Source organism: Psammomys obesus, unplaced genomic scaffold (genome assembly GCF_907164565.1).
Source record: "Psammomys obesus unplaced genomic scaffold, mPsaObe1.curated_primary_1811, whole genome shotgun sequence".
Taxonomy (NCBI): Eukaryota; Metazoa; Chordata; class Mammalia; order Rodentia; family Muridae; genus Psammomys; species Psammomys obesus.
Genome location: NW_026585685.1, coordinates 227,922 through 246,390, shown reverse-complemented (window position 1 = coordinate 246,390; position 18,469 = coordinate 227,922). Strand labels below are relative to the sequence as shown.

Here is an 18,469-nt window from a genome sequence, read left to right as displayed (position 1 = left end):
CACGAGGTTGTGAGGCCTGCCGTTAACCTGGTGAATTCCTGCAGGAAGCGTGTTTTGAAGTTCAGTTAAGAGATACCTAGATCAGACAGACGTGGTGGTGCGCACCTTTGATCCCAGTACTTAAGAGGCAGGGGGCAGACGGATTGCCTGAGTTTGAGACCAGCATGGTTCAGGACACCTAAGGCTACACAGCGAAACCCACAAAAACAAACAAACAAACAAACAAGAGTGCCTAAATAACTGTAGTTAAACAATCCTTCAACCTAGTTTTGGGGTAACTTTTCTTACTTCGTTCTGTGATCTGTAAACCCCCGAAACTGTTGTAAGATGGGGAATTGCCACAAGAGAATGTATCAGAGGAAACAAAGGGAAGCTCGATAGTGAAAACATTAAGATTTATCAACTCCGAGGCGGGTAAGCGTCGTGGGAGTAGAGTAGGGGTGGTGTCCTCGTAAGTCATTTGAACCCTAGAAAAGGACAGAAAACTCTTCAAAGTTCAATGTGCCCTCTGGTCGGTCAGGGAATGATGTGAGGGCTAGGTTACTGCCTTCCTGCACCTAAGACAGAACTTGGCTTAAATCCATATAGAATTTTGTGGCTGGAAGTCTCAAGTCAGACAGTATGAACAGAGCCTGCTTCTCACACTGATCACGGAAATACAGAGTCTTGGAAGTGGACACCAAGGCCAAACTCAGGTGATATGTTCTGATTCAGTTCTTGGAAACTTCTTTAGAAAAAAAAATTCACAATTCTGACTTTAATATGAGGCAGTCAAGTAAGTGTTTAATTAGAAAGAGAAACCGTTATGATGTTTTCAAAGGCTATGGCTGGGTGTAGCTAAGGGATCCCCAACCGCATTCTGGAGTAACTGGAGAGACTTTGACAGCCCAGGTCAACACAGTGCCTGCAGCTGCCATTCAGTTTTACTATATGTTTAAAAAAATAAAATAAAAAAGTAAAAAAAAAAAAGAAAAGAAAAGAAATTGAAACAAATTGTTAATTTGAAAGAAGCTAAAAAAAAAAAATACAAATATTAGCAAGTCCAGGAAGACAGTGCAATGTGTAGTTGTCTGGAATACCTGTTATGCAGAACATAACCACTTTGCCGATTATGACCATTTCTTCAGATGACAGCCCTTTTCTTAAAGCACACTGAACAAGCAGAATAGGAGCATTTTAACTTTCCTCTTCAGTGTGTTTAATCAAAATTTTTATTGTTGTTAGCTTAGGAGAACTTTCCTCTGCATAGGCTTTTGTTGCTCGCATTGCCATTTACACAAATTTATGATTGTCTTCAGATTGAGAATGCCTTTGTTAGAATTTTGAGACATTGAGAGTCACAACATCCAGACAACGTCTCCATACCGGCTTCTGGCTTTGTATTTCAGGTCTTGCTCCTCCTCTACCACCATCCTAATTTCAGGGCTGTGTATTATAGGATGCATTCACATCCCAGGATGATATCTCTTGGTTGCCTAGATCACTGAGTGAGCAGTCAATAAGAGTGTTCCTCAGATCCAGTCATATAAACACAACTAGCAATTGACTCTACAGAAAAGTTATTTGACATGTATAATATGTTCCACTCTGCTCAAGCTAAACCTATCTCCAACCCAACCGCATACCAGTCTATCCAGAGGAAAACGTTAGGGGAGTGCAGGGCAATTGTAACTCCTCGGCATTAAGCTCTTTAGCTTGATGAACCATATGAAAACATACAACCATTCAGGGAGGTAACCAGCGTTGAAAGAGCCCCCGTGAGAACTCACGAGGCTGGCTTCAAGATTCCCTGCTCCTACATGTCATATCAGTGTTCTGAAGATTGTCTCATGATGCTCACATCTCCACCTTTTTATTATCTTTTATTTATTTATACATGAGAGGGGGGTGGGATGGGGCGTGTGCGCACGCCACAAGATGCATATGTGGATGTCAGAGGACAGCTTGTAGGAGCCAGTTCTCTCTTCCAGTGTGTGGGCCTCGGCGATCAAACTCAACCTTGGTGGGAAGGTTTTTACCCACTGAGCCATCTCACCTCCCAACAACCCAATAGCCTCACTACTGTTGCTCAAAGGACTACAGTCGGGACTTAGGGGCTTGTGTTCAGGAGACTCTCTGAAAATAGTGTCTTGTCTAAAGTTAGAAATGAAGTACTGTCCTTTCCAGCAGCAATGGATCTAAGCTGATGGGAAGGTATGATGGTCCATAGAAGAAGGAAATGCCTTGGCTCCTTCATTTGGGGGTTGGATCTGTATTCACAGCGCCACTCTAGAGCGGCTGTGATGTACCTTGCCCTGATCTCTCTCATCTTTCAGGAAATCCCTCTTGGGAATGTCAGATTGCCCCTCCCCTCCCCCTTTATAAAGGAGACTGGACAGTAAGCAGGTGGCTGAGCTAGTCAAACCCACCTGGAGCCTACTCCACACGGTTCTTGGCTGAGGCACAATGGCAGCTGATGAAGCCAAATTTGGGAAACTGGGGTTCATGGTGTGGTGGTCATTCCAGAAATGTAAACCCCTCAGAAGCATTTGCCCTTGCTCTGGAAGACGGGTAAAACAAATAAAGCTCCTGCCTATTGGAGCGTACTCTGGCCCCTTCCACATCTGCAGGACATTTAGCTCCTTGCATCTGGTAGTGTTTGTGCAAATATAATTCCATATTCACTAATAATTCCTGGGGCTAAAGGCTCCCCCTACATAACCTTGTTAATATTCTCTCAAGGCCTGGTGTGAATGCCTCATAGCATTTTGATTAGAATTCAATCTTGTGTCTCCCCCTCCCCCTTCTGTCTCTCTCTCCCTCTCCCCTCTCATGCTTTTTTGGCCCCTGGTTTCCTGGCCACCCACATCAGGAGACATTCTCCCTCCCTTCCACTCTCCATTCTCAGTTTCAAGGAATTTCCTTGTGTCAAAGGCAAAGTGTGATTGACATATTTTTCCCCTCCTAAGCATAGTTATCTCACAGTTTGACTTAACCATCTCCTTATGGGGCCCGTACAGTCATTACCTGGGTGAGAGAGACCTCCTCCTGGCCCTTCTTAAGGGCCGGCTCAGCTCCATGCAGCTCAGCACTTTTATGGACTTAAATTTCTGCTCCCCCTCTTTTTATTTGCTACTTTTTTTCCCCTGGTGTTTCTATTGGCACTAGCAAGTCTTCCCTGACAAATTGTACCTTGAGATTTAAAGAATTTTAGTTATGCACACTCAGGTAAACCAGCTGCCTCCTTCCAGTGCCCTCTGCCTGCCAGAAGAGGCATTTTACTGCTGTTCTTCAGACCTGAGTGAGACCGTGGGTTCTCTTGTGTTGAATTCAAGAACTCGGGGCAAGCTGAATGAATCCCTTGGGCTCATTAATCTTCACGACCAATTTGTTTGTCTCTCAGAAGAAGAAAATAAAATTAAAAAAGCAAAAAAGTATATATTGAAGAATTATATTCAACTCATAAAAAAGCTCTTTGCAGGAAGGTTCTTGGCTGAAACGAGCCTTTGGCTCTGGAATGTATGTGCTTCCTTGGGGTGTTTAGAGCAGGCTGCTTCTACCAGAATTCCATGGCCTCTTAAATGCTTCTGACCTCCTGAAAGTAGAGAACTAATCTGCCTTGGAAAAATCATCCACAGCTTTTCTTTTGGGAAATTCCTTTTCCTATGAAGGGGCCACATATACAACCACACCCTCCACTCCCCAGTGAGGAATCCTTTTCTTCTGCTACTGGTCGTATACACTGCCAATCAAAGCCAAGGCTTCTAACAGAGCTAGTGCCCTGAAGTAATTATGTCTTTAAGGGCATGTTTGCTAACCCCTGAAATCTCATTTTTCCAAAAGATAATAAAGTTCTAGAAGACAGAGGATTAGATATGCAGTAACGTTTTGTTTTCTTGCCAAAATTTCAGCAACGGAGTAGCTTAAATATCAAGCTGTTAAGTTTATAACTGCAAATGTATTGTACAATAAAACCTTGTGGACTTTCTATGCCCACCCCAGCTCTGAATAATGACACAGAGATGTATATTTATGTTTAATAGCTTTAGGCCTTAGCTTAATGTTGTTCCCAACTAGCTCTTCTAACCTATGTTAACCTATTATACTGATCTATCTTCTGACTATATTAGCCAAATCATTTTTAGAAAAAAATGAGCAAACCTTTAAAAGGGACATTAACATTGTTATACCAGGTTCGAGGGACCCTCAGAGACCACCAGGAGATGACTCGGTGCAATTGCAAGAGAGCTTTATTACGAGAGCGATTGAACTCGGGACCCAAGTCTCACTGATGCAGCAGTAGAGAAATGGGACCCCGAGCTCTGAGTGAAAAGGATTGTTAAAGGGAAAGTCTGTGAGCAGGGGGTTTCCATAGCAGCAAGCAGGGGGGGCACAAGGCTTGGCATTACAGAATTGGGTGAAGTTTAGCAGGGCGGGGTGACCTTGTCTGAGGCACACAATCACAATGGCTAAGGCATATAATCACAAAGGCTATTTTTCTAAATATCTGAAACATTGGGGAGAATTTTCCCACCCGATTCTCAACTGAATCCCATTGATTATTGCCAGGGAGTTTGTCTCTATTTTCTATGAAGCATTTATTCTGTTATATTTCCTGGAGGCTGTTGCTAGGAGAGTTAACTTTGTTTTCTGCCAGGTGTACATTCTGTGATATTTCCTGGCACCTGAATTCAGTTCCCAGTCAAGATCTTTATTTCAAAGTGGAGTTATATTCTGGCTAATTTAAACTCTTCAACATATAATCACATACACAAAGCATAAAATTGAACTTTAAGAGGTACACTAACATACAATTACATGCACAAACATACAGTTATCATAACGTAAGTCTTATTGAAAAAAGAACTGAAAAGCAAGACAATGAGAATGAAGCTGAGGACAGACCAGTGTGTGGTCACCCAACTCAGACAATGTGTTACCTTACAGCAGATCAGTGAGCCCAGAGTGTCTTCTCATAGATGCTTTTTCCTCTCTCATAGCAAACAGAAAAGGTCTTTTAAATGTTGATGTTTGTCTGGTGCCTGCTTTAATTACTTACTCCTCAGCCTGATATCGTTAGACCATCTAACATAATTGCTTTTTAAGGAATTAAAAATGTCATCGCAGTTCTATTTTATTTCATGTGTGTTTATGCCTGTGCTACCATGGGCATGTGAAGGTCAGAGGAAAACGTGCGGGACTCATTCTCTCCTTCTCCCATGTGTGTCCTGGGAATTGAACTCAGGTCCTCAGGCTTGGCAGCAGTTGCTCTTACTACCAACCTGTGTCACCAGATCCATTGTGGTTTTAATATTTGAGCTGTATCTGTTGTTCTATTAATTAATGAAGAGATTCTTTAAATGCCCACAAGCTCTAAGTTTGCCCACTATTATGGATTATGTTGTTGTTTTAGTTTTGTAGTTTTTGAAACACTGTCTCATGTATCTCCTGGTCTTGAAGTTGCTATGTGGTCAAGGATGACCTTGACCTTCTGACCCCCAAACAGCTGGACACCACCATTCCTGGTTTATGCTACGCTAAGGATCAAAACCTGGGCTTTGGGCGTGCAAAGGGATCATTCTGTTGGGTAAGCCTCTGTAATGTAGATTTTGCTGCTAGAAGCAGATGCTAAGGGTGGGGACTGGGAATCTCCTGATCACCTCTAGCCACCACTTTAGCCCAGTGGTTCTCAACCTATGGGGCGTGACTCCTTTACAGAGGTTGCTTAAGATCATCTGCATATCAGGAATTTACATTATCATTCATGAGTATAGCAAATTATAGCTGTGAGCTATAGGATGTAGGACAGCATCCCTGGCCTCTACTTAAAACATTTCAGTAGAACATACTCATATCTGGGAAGAAATGAAGTAGAAATAGAGGTGAGGTTAGTGGTTGCTTCCCAAGAGCTTTTGGATTTTTTGCATCATTTCCCACTGAGCTACATATATGTAAGCTGTTCAGCAACATCGGCAATTTTTTCTAATCTAATCCCTATAGTCTGACATCCTTTGAGTTCCTTAGAACAAAGGGACAGTTGGGGTTAGGGTACAATATCTGTGTCCCGACATTTGCTGAGCCATTAGACTGTCGCCAAGTGTGCAGGTCACTTAATTTCTATGAAGATTTGTAAGACAGTAATAAATAAACTCGCATTATGGGCAGCACTGGAGAAGGGGGAGATCCCACCCAGGGCAACAAGCCCAGAAACAGAACACCCCACTTCAAATTCTTGGCTAAAGTCCAAGTCCTCAGAACAAAATAGCTATCCTGAAGAACTGGGTCTAAAACAATATGTTTTATTAAAATGCAGGGGATTGAGAGGTAGCTCGGTGGATAAGAGCACTAGCCACTCTTCCAGAAGAGCTGGGTTCGAGTCCTAGCACCATACGGCAGCCCACAACCATTTGTAACTTTCGTGACTGGGAGTCTGGTCTCCATAGGCACTGTACACAGGTGGAATACAGAAGACACACACGTGTTCTTAACTGCTTAGTCACCCCCCTACTCCCTAATCTGCCTGTTTTAAAATTTTATTTTATTTACAATTTGTTCATTATGTATCCCCATTGAAGCCCCCTCCCTCAACTCCCCCAAGTCCCACGCTCCTTCCCTCTTCCCCCCAACCCCTTCCCCTAGTCCACTGAAAGGGGGAGTTCTCCACCATTGCCATCTGCCCATAGCTTGTTAAGTCTCATCAGCGCTGCCTGGATCCTCTTCCTCTGTGGCCTGGCAAGGCTGCATCATCCGGAGCAAGTGATCAAAGAGCAGGCAACTGAGTTCATGATAGAGGCAGCCCCTGCTCTCCTTGCTCAGAGATCCACATGGAGACTGAGCTGCCAATCAGCAACATCTGAGCAGGGGGTCTAGGTCCTCTCCATGCATGGTCCTCCATTGGTGCATCAGTCTCTGCAGGACCCCCTGGGCTCAGATCTTTTAGGTTTTTTTGGTCTCCTGTCTCCTCCATGTCCCTCTGTTCCCACCCCTTTCTTCCTCCATAAAATTCCCTGTTCTCTGCCCAAAGTTTGGTTGTGGGTCTCAGCCTCTGCTTGGATCCCCTGCTGGGTGAATCATTTCAGAGGATGCTCTATCTTAAGCTTCCATCTGAGTTCCTCTCTTCCACTGCTCTAGAACTGGAGAGATGGTTTAGTGGTTAAGAGCACTGGCTGCTCATTCAGAGGTCCTGAGTTCTATTCCCAGCAACCATATGGTCGCTCACAACCATCTATAATGAGATCTGGTGCCCTCTCCTGGCATGCAGGCACACATGCAGGCAGAAGACAGCATAAGTAATAAATAAATAATCTGTATGTTTTTAAATATTTGAAAAAGTTAAAAGAACAATATTTGTGACACTTGGATAATATATATAAAGTTAAGATTTTTATCATCCATAACAAAATTTTTATCTGTATGTAGATGTGAGCTTTTGTTTTTTTGTCTATCTCTGCTCTTGTGCTACACTGCCTGCATTGTGACAAAGGTGGGACTTTAAGCCCTGAAATATTCACTGTTACTCCCTTTATCAACGAGACTTGGCAGCCACTCATTTATGTTATGTTAATACCCACATTAGCCCTGAGCTTTTGGCAATGGCTGTATCTCTGAAAAGACCATTCAAATTATCTTGTCAATAAAGCAGCACATTCTTATTGCTTACTATTTGTTTGATTTCAGTGGTGAGTTTTAAGAAAGGGGTCCAGCTTTAAAAGGTACTGATAAAAATCTCACAGAAAACTGAACTGACTTATGGAACTCTCATTTTGAGGAGGTAACTCTTGTTTTACTTAAAATTAAAAATAATTTTTATATGATAAATTTTGATCATGTTTTTCCTCCCTCCCTCATCTCTTTACCCACCCCACTTCTTAACTTCTTGTTCTCTTTCTGTCTCTCTCTTTTACATACACACAACAACAACAACAAAGCAAAAATGAATATCAAAACAAACAAAAACATAATAATAAGAACAAAAAAATATGGAGTTTGTTTCACGTAGGCCAGATACTTCTGGACATGGGGCCTTTTCTGAGCCTGGTTAATACTTGCATGACAAACATTGTTTATTCTTTTTTTTAATATAAATTGCATAAAATATAACTTAAATTCATGTTCTAGCAAACAAATTTGAGATTTAAATAAAGCATTTTACAAGTTTTTTTTTTTTTTCCTTTTTGGATCTCTGACATATCTACAGAACAAAGTATGTATAGCCAGAGCTAAAAAGAAAGCTAAATAAGATATGGTGTCTAATATCATAGACCTAGAGTTGAGTAAAGAGACAGGCAAACAAACAAATCATTTAGGTAAACTGTGACAATAGGTTAATACAGTGTGACAACTTTTATAACAGATATATGTGCTGTCAGGATACTGAGAAAAGGAAAGTAATGTTAGGAAAATTGAGGAAAGCTTCATGGAGACTGTCATTTGAGTTAATGTTAAAGTAGAATCAGGTTTTCCGACCATAAAAAGATAAGAAAGCCATTCATGACACTGAGAACAACTTGTGAAAAGACCAAGAGAGCTGTAAAAACTGAGAGCCATTGTGTTAGGGGATTAGTTCTGAGAACCGAGTTTTCAGTAGGGGGTCAAAGGGCATAGAAGATGAGGCTGTAAGACTATGTGGAGAAAGGTCAGGGAATTACTCAAATAATACACTGTGGAAGGTGGACTGTTTTCTGTCATTGCTGGTGGTAAAGATCCATGGAGAACTTTAAATATTTCTATATCTAAAGTGTTCCAGTGAATATTTTGCTGTAGAATACTCTCATAGCAGGATAAAGAGTGTCTTTGAAATGTGAAGGACTGAATGCAAGAAGAAGAAGGTCACTATCATGTTCAAGTTGTGGTTGTTTGAGTGAGAATGGCCCCTATAGGCTACTGTTTGAATGCTGGGTCACCAGGAAATGGCAGTATTTGAAGAGATTAGGAGGTGTGGCCTTATTGAGGGAAGTATGTCACTGGTGAGCGGCCTTTGAAAATTTAAAGGCTCATGCCAAGCCCAGAGGTGCTCTCTCCCTTCTCTCTCTCTCTTTTTCTCCTCACCCTCTGCCTTTGGATCAAAATGTAGCTCTCAAGTATTTCTGCAGTACCGTGCTTGCCATGGCTGCTGCTGAGCCATGATTATGGACTAAACTTCTGACACCTTATATAAGCAATCTTTTTTTAAGAGTTGCCTTGGTCATTGTGTTGTTTTTATAGCAATAGAAAAGTGACTAAGACAGACAGAAAACCCAGAAATATCTAGAAGAGGTGGATAAGAGGTAATATAAAAATAGGTTTGTGGCTCTTCTGATTAACAGATAACAGAATAAGAGGCAAAGAGGATGTGGAAGATGGGTACAACTCCAGATTTTGGTGCCCAGGAAACATGCTCTTGTTGATGCCTACTAAGGAGAACTAAGTATCTAGATTTCACAAAGTTCCTGGAGTTATAGAGGAAAGGCATGGTATAATCACAAATAGCGAATCAATGATGGAACCTTGAGAAACAGTGTTGTGGCGATTTGAATGAGGACGCTCTGCAGAGAATGAGATGTCTGAGTACTTGGTTCCGAGTTGATGGTACTGTTTGGACAAGTTTAGGAGGTGTGGCTTTACTGGAGAAAGTATGTGATTAAGAATAGGCTACGAGTTTTCAAAGGCTACCACCATGCCCAGTTAACTTTCTCTGATTCCTGTTTGCTGCTCAGGATGTAAGCTCTTAGTGGCCACTCCAGTTGGCATGCCTGCCACCTGCTGCCTCAACCCTGTCATCATGGATTCTAACCCTCTAGAACCAGAAGCCCAAATAAACTTTTTTTTTGAAAAGTTGTCTTGCTTATGGTATCTTATTACAGCAATAGAAAAGTAATTAATACCAGTGTCTTAATAACTGAGGGAAGAAGAATAGAAGAAATTGTGATAAGAGAAATGAGAAGAGAAGTAAAAGAGTCTGCAATAGACATCAAGGAAGAGGGAGGAATTCAGAAGGAAAAGAGGTGAACTATCAGTGAAAGAGTTGGAAAGTGGAAGCCGTGTCACAAGCTCTGGGTAATTGACAGTGTTGAGACACAGACAACTGAATAAGAGCTATCAAGGAAACAATAGTAGGAAGCATGGATCTGGGATCAGGCTGTTTATCCTGGCATCATGGCTAGTCTATCGTTTAGTCTTAGTCAAACTGTCTAACTTCTCTTTTCCTTCTCCGCATTTAAAAAATAGTCCTTACATAATGTCATTGAGATTTTTTGATGGTTGTATAAGGCATATTTTAAAACAAGAAAATGAGTCATCATAATTTGTTTAATTGGTTTGTTATTAAAGATGGAAGGAGAATTGAGGTCATGTCCAGATATTTGCCTTCACAGACACTGTGGCAAATTTCTCTCCCTCCCTTCTTCCGTCCCTCCCAGAAATGGATGCTGATTATTTTTATAATCTTGTGAATATTCTTGGGCTTGTTTTTAATTTTATGTTTTTGTGTTAAGAATCAAATTCAGGAGCCTGCTTGAAGATTTTCTCTGCTGTCTCTGTTCTCCAGTAGACCCAATCCCTCAGGCTTGTCCCTAGCACTGCAACAGAGAAACAGCTGCAGCCTCTATTCCCCCCCCCCCATGTCTCCAGTGTATCCCATGGACTGTTACCTCCTGACCTCCCTCCTCTGACTCTTGACTGCATCTCAGCCTCCAACAACAGCAAGCATTCCTTGTGAACACACCAGTGGAGCCAGTAAAAAGGGCAACACACAGCCATCACACTCTCTGAAAATCCAGAGAGAAAACAGAGCCTCAGGAACAAAACCCTACCCAACAAAGACAAACCCAGAAATCAGCACTTAGACCTATAATCACCCCAAACCCAGATGCCTAGATACCAGCCTAAGAACATAATCAATAACATCCAGGACATTATCTCTCTATAGTATGTGACATGGTAGAGCCCAGCTATCTCTGAAAATATTCAGAGCCCAGCAGGCTCTGAATATTCCAACATTGCTGAAGCACAGGAAAGAGACTTTAAAAGCAGGTATATGAAGATGATAGATGTCATAAAAGAGGAAATAAGTAAGTTTTTTAAAGAAAGCCAGAAAAATGTGAACAAACAACTGGAGGCAATGGAGAAAGCAATTGGAGGAAGAAAAAAAAAATTGAAGGAAATCAATAAAACAGTTAAAGACCTGACAGTGGAAATAGAACCAATATAGAAAACACAAACTGAGGTAATTCTAGAAATAAAAAATTTAGGAATTTGTTTTTTTTAACTTTTATTAATTACACTTTATTCACTTTGTATCCCCCATAAGCCCCTCCCTCCTCCCCTCCCAGTCCCACCTTCCCTCCCCCTTCATCACGCATGCCCCTCCCCAAGTCCACTGATAGGGGAGGTCCCCTCTCCTTCCTTCTGATCTTAGTCTATCAGATCTCATCAGGATCGGCTGCATTGTCATCTTCTGTGGCCTGGTAAGGCTGCTCCCTCCTCAGGGGAAGGTAATCAAAGAGCAGGCCAATCAGTTTATGTCAGAGGCAGTCCCTCTACCCGTTACTATGTAACCCACTTGGACACTAAATTGCCATGGGCTACATCCGTGCAGGGGTTCTAGGTTATCTCTGTGCATGATGCTTGGTTGGAGTATGAGTCTCTGGGAAGACCCCTGTGTTCAAATTTTCTGGTTCTGTTGCTCTCCTTGTGGGGTTCCTGTCCTCTCCAGATCTTACTATTTGCCACTTCTTACATAAGATTCCATGCACTCTGCCCAACATTTAGCCATAAGTCTCAGTGTCTGCTTTAAAATTTAGGAATTTGAACAGGAACATTTAAACAGAAACTACAGAGGTAAGCTTCACCAACAAAATACAAGAGATGGAAGAGGGACTATAAGACATTAAAGATACAAAAGAAGAAAGGTAGACATTGGTCAAAGAAAATCTTAAATCTAAGAGACTCCTGACAGAAAACATCCAGGAAATCTGAAGCACTATGAAAAGTGTCCTAAGAATAACAGGAATAGAGGGGGAAAAAAAAAAGAATACTGTTTCAAAAGCCCAAAAAATTTTTCAACAAAAATCACAGAAGAAAATTTTTCTAACCTAAAAAAGCAGATGCTTATTAAAGGCATAAGAAGAATACAAAGGGCTAAATAGATTGGGTCAGAAAAGAAAAGAAAGTCTCCTCAGTACATAATAATAAAAACACTGAATGTGCATAACAAAGAAAGATGATTAAAAGCTGCAAGGGGAAGAGACCAAGCAAATAATGAAGGCAAACCTATTAGTGTTACACCTGAAGTCTCAGAGGAGACTGTGAAAGCCAGAAGGGCCTGGACAGAAGTGTTTCATGCACAAATGCCAGCCCAGATTACTCTACCCAGCAAAACTTTCTATCATCATATATTAAAAAGAACAAGTATTACATGATAAAATTGAATTTATAAAACATCTATCTACAAATCCAGTCTTATATAAGTACTAGAAGAAAAACTCAAACTTAAGAAGCTTAACTACAGCCAATACAGTCAATAAATAATCTCATATCAGCAAAACCCAAAGAGGGGAAACACACATATATACACACACCACACCACACCACACCACACCACACCACACCACACCACACCACACACCACCACCAAAATAACAGGAATCAACAATCATTGGTCGTTTGTATCTCTCACTATCAATGGTCTGATTATTCAATAAGAAGATACAGATTAACAGAATGGATGTGAACACAGAATTCATCCTTCAGCTGTATCCAAGAAGCATCCCTGGACATCAAGGATAGACATTACCTCAGGGTAAAAGGTTGAAAGAAGATATTCCAAGCAAATGTAACTAAGAAGCAAGCTGGTGTAGGCATTTTAATGGCTGACAATATAGCCTTCACACCAAAACTAATCAAAAAAGATAGAGAACAACACCCCATGCTCATCAAAGGAAAAATCCATCAAGAGGATCTTGCATTTTTAACATCTATACCCCCAAACACAAGGGCACCAAAGTTTGTAAAAGAAACACGATTATAGCTTGAATCACACATTGACCTTCACACACTGAGTGTGGGAGACTTCAGGATCTCAATCTCACCAACAGGCAGGTCATCCAGACAAAAACTAAAGAGAGAAATGCTGGAGTTAATATTATAAACTGAATGGAGCTGACAGATTGTTAAAGAACATTTCACCTAAACACAGAAGAATATGCCTTCTTATCACCTCCTGGAACTTTCTCCAAAGCTGACCACATGCTTGGACACAAAGCAAGTCTCAACAGATACAAGAAAATTGAAATAACTCATTGCATCTTATCAGACCACCATGGATTAACACTGGATACCAACAACAACAAAAACAACAGCTTACAAACTGATGGGAACTTAACAACTCTCCACTGAATAAAAAAATGGGTCAAGACAGAAATAAGAAAAATACTATTTTCTAGAAGTCAATGAAAACGAATACACAGCATACTCATAGGAAACAATTAAAGCAGTTATAAGAGGCAAGGTCATAGCACTAAGAAACTATATTAAAAAACTAGGGAGATTTTATATTAGCAACTTAACAGCACACTTGTAGAAGAAAAAGAAGTAATCATACCCAAGAAGAGTAGATGACAAGAAATAGAGGGCTGAAATCTATAAAATAGAAACAAAAAGAACAATGCAAAGAGTAATCAAAATAGAGTTGGTTCTTTGAGAAAATCAACAAGATTTTCCGTGCCAAATCTGTACCAAACTAAAAGATGGAGAAAGAATATCTAAATTAACAAAATAAAAAACCAAAAGGGGGACATAACAAACACTGATGAAATCCAGAGAACTGTAAGGCCATACTTTTAAAAACTGCTCTCCACCAAATTGGAAAATGTAAAAGAAATGGATAATTTTCTTCATAGGTATCACTTACCAACTTAAATAAAGATCAGATAAGCAATTTAAATAGACCTATAACCCCTAGTGAAATAAAAGTAGTCATTAAAAGTCTTCCAACTGAAAAAGGCCCGGGGCCAGTTTTGATGCAGAATTCTGCCAGACTTCCAAAGAGTTAATGCCAATACTCCTAAAATTATTTCACAAAATAGAAACAGAAGGATCATTGCCCAGTTCATTTTATGAGGCCACAATCACCCTGATACCCAGACAAAATAAAGATTCAACAAAGAAAGAGAATTACAGACCAATATTTTTTATGCACAAAGATGCAAAATTGCTCAATAACACACTTGCTAACTGAATCCAAGAACACATCAAAAAAGATCATCCACCTTAGTCAAGTAGTCTTCATCCCAGAGATGCAGGGATGGTTCAATATATGAAAATTAATCAATATAATCCACCATATAAACAAACTGAAAGGCAAAACCCACATGATCATCTTATTAAATTCAGAAAGAGCCTTTGACACATTCCAACAGCCCTTCATGGCAAAGGTCCTGCATACCTCAACATAATAAAAGCAGTTCATACAAAGCCCATAGTCAACATCAACTTAAATGCAGAGAAACTCTAAGTAATTCCCCTATAAGCCTGACCACTCTCTCCATAACTATTCAATATAGTACTTGATATTTTAGCTAGAGCAATAAGACAAGTAAAGGAGATTAAAGGGATACCGAAGGGATCCTGGCCCAAGAATGGCAAATGGCTCAGGTAGGCCTTGCCCTTCTTCCCCATCTCCCCTTTTTCACTAAAAACTGTTAGATTACATTTCTAAAGGTAACCTGCAAGATCTGCTTCCTTATTTGGCCATTTCCTTCTTCTGAGGCCGACTACTAAGGTCCAGCTATCAAAGTATTGAAGTCCAGCAATCTAAAGCCCCCCCTGTGGCTCAACTAATTAACAAGCCAATTAAAATTAAATGCTTCCTCCTGAATGGCCAGGAACTAAAGGCTAGATAGCCAGAGACCTACAATAGAACCAGACATGACTGGTCTAAAACAAAATCAATGAAATAATTCCTAATGATATTCCTCCATATTCATAAATGAGTGCCTTGTCCAGTCATCACCAGAGAGGCTTCCTCCGGCAGCAGACGGGAGCCGGTGCAGAGACCCCCAACCAGACATCATGCAGAGAGAAAGTCTAATTGGAGGTTTTCATTAGGTACTTCTCCTTGGATTGCCCAGATCCTCTGTGTATAGGTTATGGCTGTTAGCTTAGAGTTTTTGTGGGACTCCTAACGGTGGAATGGGGTATGTCCTTGGCTCTTTACCTTGCTCCTAGAACTCTTTTTCTCCCATTGGGTTGCCTTGTCCGGTCTCCATATGGTATCTTTTGTCTTTTTGTATTGTGTCTCATTTTGTCCTGTTTGGCTGTTGTCTCTTGGAGGCCTGTTCTTTTCAGAAAGGAGATGGAGAGGGAGCAGATCCAGGGGAGAGGAGATGTTGCCAAAGGAGTGAAAGTAGGGGAAACAGTGATTGGGATGTATTGTATGCTAGAAGAATCTCGTTGTTTAGTCAGATTCAGGAGCTTGCACTACATGCTAGGCATGTGCTCTACTTCTTAGCTGCACACTGAACCAATTCTTCAGTCTTGTTCTGGTCCACTTAGATCTTGTTAGTCAAGACAAGGACAAAAAGTCCTCCCATTAAAGAAGCAAACTTGATGCCCTGTCAATTCTGAGTTGTTTCTAGGTGGAAGAATAGGCCTGTTTGGAGCCCACTCTGAGGCACGCCTTCTAGTACTTTCAGATGGCTTCTTCTTGGCCTTGGCTCCTGTGCTAGTTGACCCCTTACACATCTGCTAAGTATATCTGGGTCAGTTTCTTTCAGGAAATTGTGAAATTCTCAGCACTCGCTCTTGCATCTTCTTCTGTAGGACACCATTCTGTGGTCTCCGGGAACTTTGAGTCTCCTGGCCTCATATTCTCTGTAGAGATCCTGGGTTAGCTGGCTGCCCTTTCCCAAAATGTGGCCTGGAGCTTCTTCAGGCAGAGGGCTGGGTACTTTTAGGGTCCTGCCCTTTGTGTCTTATCTCCCTGGCATTGCTGTTCTTTGTCATCCAATGTTTGAAAATCATTGTTTCTTACATTTTTGTCCACTTTTAAAAGTTATTTTAGGAAGTAAGTTAAATTCTTATTTCCCATGACCTTCTCTAAATCTTTTATTTCTTACATTTGAATACACATCTGGAATTTATTTTCGATGAGAGAAATATAGTTTTATTTTTTTTTTCTAGTGGCCTGCCAATTTTTCAACATCATTCGTTGAACTCTTCCCTCTTTGCCCAGTTTGATATGTCACCTTTATGATAAACCAAAACTTGATAAGTATTTGAATCTTTCTGAAATATTATATTACATGTATTTTTCATTTTTATTGAATATCAAGCCCTTTCACTTATTGAAGTGTCAAAATATATTGCACTTTATTATAGGAGATATTGTCTTATTTCTTTGTATTTTATTTACAGATTTTTCTGAGTAACCTAACATGTTCATTTTTTAAAAAAATATTTAATATCATTTTGAAACCCATCTTATAAGTTTGCAGATACTATTTTGGGTGTGGGTGGAAGTTACTTTAAACATAGAGAATTGACATAAATTTGGAAGTGTCAGAGAAAACACCTGGAAAAATACAAGTTAAATAGCTTTGGTATTTGTTATGAAGTAGGAGTCAAAGACAGAATCTTGGAATGAGTCAGATGAAGGTGAGACAGAGTAAGAGTACATGACCAATGAATGGGTCTAGCAGATCCCAGGTAGATCTGAGGAAATGTGGACCATCGTAGGACTAAAGATGAAGAGAATTTTCAGTGTGTATTTGTTACTTCCATGCTGCCTTCTCCTGAAAACATAAACACACCACAAAAAAGAAGCACTATTTGTTGCTGAATAGCCATCATTATCAGTTTCTTAGTTGTTCGCTGCTACATACATACACAGTGCCAAGAACATCACCTGTCTAGAGATGGCACTGAGTAAATAAGGAAGAATGAATTGATTTCTGAATGGTTTCCTCTGACTTTTGTTTATGGTGGCTATGGTGTGATCTTTCCAAAACCTAAATAGTGGCTTTACCAATTTCCTGGAAATACAGATTTGTTGGTGGATTTCTTCTGTTCAAATTGTGAAGTAGAGGGCTATTGTTTGAGAAAATACTTTATTTAGTCTTGGTCTTCCTAAGCCTTCTTTCCACAGGTTATTAGAGAACTAAGATAAAGAAATGCTTTAAGACAAAAGTAATATGATTTTTTTCGAACCAGCCAGAGACATTCATCTTAGTAATGGAGATAAGAAAGGTGTGCTGGCTAGTTTTATGCCAACTTGATACAAGCTAGAGTTATCTGGAAGAACAGAACCCCATTTGAGAAAATTCTTCATAAGTTTCTGCTGTAAATCATTTTCTTAAAGGGGGAGGGCCAAGCTAATTGTGGATGGTGCCAGCCCTGGGCTGGTGGTCCTGAGTTCTATAAGAAAGCAGGCTGAGCAAGACATGAGAGCAAGTCAGTAAGCACCACACCTCCACGGCCTCTGCATCAGCTCCTGCCTCCAGGTTCCTACCCTATTTGAATTCCTGTCTTGATTTCTTTGATGATGAACTGTGAATGTGGATGTGTAAACCAACACCCCCCCCCCCCCGGTTTTTCCCTCAGGTTACTTTGGTCATGGTGTTTTATCACAGCAATAGTAACCCTAACTGCAACAAAAAAGAAGTAGCCTCATTCCTGTTCTGCTGGAGTTAGCCACCAGTGTTGAACACACCACCATCTAAATCACTCAGTGATCTTGAATGAATAGATTGTCATTAGTTCAAAGTCATTTTTCAACAATCATCTCTGGAGTTATATACAAACAACACGTGGTTTAGAGTGGCACCATGCCTTCACCCTGAAACATCTCCACATGGTTTCTGGTGGAGAAAAGAAAAGGTGCTTTTGTTCAGTGATGTTTATGCTTCTGAAAGATGTGCTTTAAGCTGTAAAGGAAGTCATTGTGCAAAGTCAACTATTAAACAGGAAAAGGAGCTTAGAACATTCAGAACTCACTTCTCTTAGGACTGAGGGGAGCTTCATAGTCCATATAGATTCACACAGAACCTGTTTCCTCCTTTAAAAACTTTATTTTATTTTTATTTGAAGGAAGCAAGGCTTGAAAGTTTTAGCACTCCCTTAGAGACTGTTTGGCCACTCCATAGCCCATAAAAAAACAATATTTGGATGATTTAAAGGGAAATGAATCAGAACATTAAAGGTTCCTTATATAACACAAGCTCCCATGCCTTCCCCAGAAAGAAAAATGGTCTTTTGGGTAAAACATGTCTTCCATTTTTTTTTTAAAGCAAAAACATTATCTGTGTACATGGAGGTAGTAATACATATTTGAAAATATTTTTATTTAAAACACGTAGACATTCAAACTTTTATTTTGCAATGGGTTAACAAGGAGTTTAACAGTTTTCCTAATTCCTGCAGAAGGGATCATTTCCTTGAAGAAAACTTGGTTGATTAAATTTTGAATTTCAGAGCAGGGTGGAAATGTAAAAATCCCTACATCCCGGGGAGTGTT

At 40.3% G+C, this 18,469-nt stretch overlaps 1 non-coding gene across 1 annotated transcript; it reads left to right on the top strand.

Moving 5' to 3' along the window:
* The first annotated feature begins 804 nt into the window (after positions 1-804).
* On the top strand, positions 805-934 carry LOC129692638 (small nucleolar RNA SNORA44). Its single transcript, XR_008722743.1, has one exon. It is a non-coding gene; the product is annotated as a small nucleolar RNA SNORA44 (small nucleolar RNA).
* Positions 935-18,469: the final 17,535 nt, after the last annotated feature.